Source organism: Hippocampus guttulatus, unplaced genomic scaffold, assembly GCF_054856545.1.
Source record: "Hippocampus guttulatus isolate MCC_2025c unplaced genomic scaffold, RoL_Hgut_1.0 HiC_scaffold_63, whole genome shotgun sequence".
NCBI lineage: Eukaryota > Metazoa > Chordata > Actinopteri > Syngnathiformes > Syngnathidae > Hippocampus > Hippocampus guttulatus.
Genome location: NW_028233922.1, coordinates 32,795 through 37,500, shown reverse-complemented (window position 1 = coordinate 37,500; position 4,706 = coordinate 32,795).

Sequence of the window (4,706 nt, the reverse complement as noted above, 5' to 3'; positions counted from 1 at the left end):
GCCCGCCGGACTCTCAGGAGGATAAGAGAAACGACTTTTTCCGGACAGCCTCCGCCGCCGCCCATTGGGGGTGGACCGGAGCAACGCAGCAGCGAGCGACGGGGGTCCAGTGGTAGGACAGCTGGGAACAACATCGCGCGTAGCGCGGGGAGCCGGCTATGGTCTCGCTATGAGGTCCGCGCCGAGGCTTTCGACGCGGCCCCGGGAATGGTCGACCCGCAAGCCGAAGGAGCCTGAACCTCCAAGCGCCGGCGCGAGGCCGGGGCCGGTGGGGGCCCTCCGAAGGCGGGTCTTGGTTGCATATCGGTCAGTGGTTGTGTTGGTGCGACCTGTAAGGAGGGAAAAAGACTCGAATGGTCTCGCCGTCTCGCAGTGAGACATAGGGGGGGGTCGACCCGCAAGCCGAAGGAGCCTGAACCTCCAAGCGCCGGCGCGGGGGCCGGGGCCGGTGGGGGCCCTCCGAAGGCGGGTCTTAAGTTGCATATCGGTCAGTTTGTGTATGGGTGCGATGTGGAGGGGGACATATTCGAAAGTGCGGAGCTCCGCCGTCAGAGGCCGGGTTTTCGCCCGGGGTATCCGCCCCGGGCGCCTCTCGGGCGGCCTTCCCAACTGCCGTCGACCGCCCGGAGGGGGAAACAGAAAATATTCGAAAGTGCGGAGCTCCGCCGTCAGAGGCCGGGTTTTCGCACGGGGTATCCGCCCCGGGCGCCTCTCGGGCGGCCTTCCCAACTGCCGTCGACCGCCCGGAGGGGGAAACAGAAAATATTCGAAAGTGCGGAGCTCCGCCGTCAGAGGCCGGGTTTTCGCACGGGGTATCCGCCCCGGGCGCCTCTCGGGCGGCCTTCCCAACTGCCGTCGACCGCCCGGAGGGGGAAACAGAAAATGTTCGAAAGTGCGGAGCTCCGCCGTCAGAGGCCGGGTTTTCGCACGGGGTATCCGCCCCGGGCGCCTCTCGGGCGGCCTTCCCAACTGCCGTCGACCGCCCGGAGGGGGAAACAGAAAATGTTCGAAAGTGCGGAGCTCCGCCGTCAGAGGCCGGGTTTTCGCACGGGGTATCCGCCCCGGGCGCCTCTCGGGCGGCCTTCCCAACTGCCGTCGACCGCCCGGAGGGGGAAACAGAAAATATTCGAAAGTGCGGAGCTCCGCCGTCAGAGGCCGGGTTTTCGCACGGGGTATCCGCCCCGGGCGCCTCTCGGGCGGCCTTCCCAACTGCCGTCGACCGCCCGGAGGGGGAAACAGAAAATATTCGAAAGTGCGGAGCTCCGCCGTCAGAGGCCGGGTTTTCGCACGGGGTATCCGCCCCGGGCGCCTCTCGGGCGGCCTTCCCAACTGCCGTCGACCGCCCGGAGGGGGAAACAGAAAATATTCGAAAGTGCGGAGCTCCGCCGTCAGAGGCCGGGTTTTCGCACGGGGTATCCGCCCCGGGCGCCTCTCGGGCGGCCTTCCCAACTGCCGTCGACCGCCTGGAGGGGGAAATAGAAAATATTCGATAGTGCGGAGCTCCGCCGTCAGAGGCCGTTCCAGTGCTTTTGGGTGGCTGGAAACACCCTCACGATGGTCTGATTATACTCTTAGGGGCCTCCCCTGTGTCGCCCTGGAGGTCACCCATTCAAAACATGCTCACCTATATACGTTTCGGAAAGTATTTTGGTGAACGCTCACTTTCTAAGCCTTTTAGCCTTCTTGACCCCCTAACTCCCCATATCTGGTTTACCTACTACAGCGCCCCTAACGACCAAAATCGGTACTGCATACCCCTGGTACCCCCGCCATTGAAAATGAATGGGGGAATTTTTTTAATTTCTCAATCCGGCCAGGAGGCCTCTTTTTCGGCCACGCTCGGCCGGCGAGCCGGTCCGCTCTTTACCCCTGGTACCCCCAGCCCTACCCCTGGTACCTCCCCCATTGAAAATGAATGGCGACCCCTGGTACCCCCAGCAACACCCCTGGTACCCTCAGCCTTACCCCTGGTACCCTCAGCTCAACCCCTGGTACCCCCAGCCTAACCCCTGGTACCCTCAGCGGCACCCCTGGTACCCTCAGCAACACCCCTGGTACCCCCAGCCAGCTTCGCCCCTGGTACCCTCAGCCTTACCCCTGGTACCCTCAGCCCAACCCCTGGTACCCTCAGCCCAACCCCTGGTACCCCCAGCCAGCTTCGCCCCTGGTACCCCCAGCCTTACCCCTGGTACCCCCAGCCTAACCCCTGGTACCCTCAGCCTTACCCCTGGTACCCCCAGCCTTACCCCTGGTACCTCCAGCCTAACCCCTGGTACCTCCAGCCTTACCCCTGGTACCTCCAGCCTTACCCCTGGTACCTCCAGCCGTACCCCTGGTACCCTCAGCGGCACCCCTGGTACCCTCAGCGGCACCCCTGGTACCCTCAGCCTTACCCCTGGTACCCTCAGCCGCACCCCTGGTACCCTCAGCGGCACCCCTGGTACCCTCAGCGGCACCCCTGGTACCCTCAGCGGCACCCCTGGTACCCTCAGCGGCACCCCTGGTACCCTCAGCCGCACCCCTGGTACCCTCAGCGGCACCCCTGGTACCCTCAGCGGCACCCCTGGTACCCTCAGCCGCACCCCTGGTACCCTCAGCCGCACCCCTGGTACCCTCAGCGGCACCCCTGGTACCCTCAGCCGTACCCCTGGTACCCTCAGCGGCACCCCTGGTACCCTCAGCCGTACCCCTGGTACCCTCAGCGGCACCCCTGGTACCCTCAGCCGCACCCCTGGTACCCTCAGCCGCACCCCTGGTACCCTCAGCCGCACCCCTGGTACCCTCAGCGGTACCCCTGGTACCCTCAGCGGCACCCCTGGTACCCTCAGCGGCACCCCTGGTACCCTCAGCGGCACCCCTGGTACCTCCGCCATTGAAAATGAATGGGCGGCCTTCCCACCTGCCGTCAGCCGCCCGGAGGGGGAAATAGAAAATATTCGAAAGTGCGGAGCTCCGCCGTCAGAGGCCGGCTTTTCGCCCGGGGTATCCGCCCCGGGGCGCCTCTCGGGCGGCCTTCCCAACTGCCGTCGGCCGCCCGGAGGGGGAAATAGAAAATATTCGAAAGTGCGGAGCTCCGCCGTCAGAGGCCGGCTTTTCGCCCGAGGTATCCGCCCCGGGGCGCCTCTCGGGCGGCCTTCCCAACTGCCGTCGGCCGCCCGGAGGGGGAAATAGAAAATATTCGAAAGTGCGGAGCTCCGCCGTCAGAGGCCGGCTTTTCGCCCGAGGTATCCGCCCCGGGCGCCTCTCGGGCGGCCTTCCCAACTGCCGTCGGCCGCCCGGAGGGGGAAATAGAAAATATTCGAAAGTGCGGAGCTCCGCCGTCAGAGGCCGGCTTTTCGCCCGAGGTATCCGCCCCGGGCGCCTCTCGGGCGGCCTTCCCAACTGCCGTCGGCCGCCCGGAGGGGGAGATAGAAAATATTCGAAAGTGCGGAGCTCCGCCGTCAGAGGCCGGCTTTTCGCCCGAGGTATCCGCCCCGGGCGCCTCTCGGGCGGCCTTCCCAACTGCCGTCGGCCGCCCGGAGGGGGAAATAGAAAATATTCGAAAGTGCGGAGCTCCGCCGTCGGAGGCCGGCTTTTCGCCCGAGGTATCCGCCCCGGGCGCCTCTCGGGCGGCCTTCCCAACTGCCGTCGGCCGCCCGGAGGGGGAGATAGAAAATATTCGAAAGTGCGGAGCTCCGCCGTCAGAGGCCGGCTTTTCGCCCGAGGTATCCGCCCCGGGCGCCTCTCGGGCGGCCTTCCCAACTGCCGTCGGCCGCCCGGAGGGGGAAATAGAAAATATTCGAAAGTGCGGAGCTCCGCCGTCAGAGGCCGGCTTTTCGCCCGAGGTATCCGCCCCGGGCGCCTCTCGGGCGTCCTTCCCAACTGCCGTCGGCCGCCCGGAGGGGGAGATAGAAAATATTCGAAAGTGCGGAGCTCCGCCGTCAGAGGCCGGCTTTTCGCCCGAGGTATCCGCCCCGGGCGCCTCTCGGGCGGCCTTCCCAACTGCCGTCGACCGCCCGGAGGGGGAAATAGAAAATATTCGAAAGTGCGGAGCTCCGCCGTCAGAGGCCGGCTTTTCGCCCGAGGTATCCGCCCCGGGCGCCTCTCGGGCGGCCTTCCCAACTGCCGTCGACCGCCCGGAGGGGGAGATAGAAAATATTCGAAAGTGCGGAGCTCCGCCGTCAGAGGCCGGCTCCACGCTTCATTCATCCGACCGAGACGCCTCTCCGCCGGCCACACTCGGCTGCGGGGCCGGCCCGCTCTCCGCCATTGAAAATGAATGGGGGGCATTTTCTCATGCTTTCAATCCGCCTAAGAGGCATCTTTCCCGGCCAACTTTGTGCCCCTGGTACCTCCAGCATCGAGAAAGCATGGTGACTCGTCCGACACATGCCCCCCTATATACGTTTCGGAAAGTATTTTGGTGAACGGTCACTTTCTAAGCCTTTCGCCTTCTTGACCCCCTAACTCCGCATATCTGGTTTACCTACTACAGCGCCCCTAACGACCAAAATCGGTACTGCTACCCCTGGTACCCCCGCCATTGAAAATGAATGGGGGAATTTTTTTAATCCCCCAGGCCGGCCAGGAGGCCCCTTTCCCGGCCAAACTCGCACGCTGGGCCGGCCCGCTCTTTACCCCTGGTACCCCCGCCATTGAAAATGAATGGGGGAATTTTTTTCAATCTCCCAGGCCGGCCAGGAGGGCTCTTTCCCGGCCACACTCGC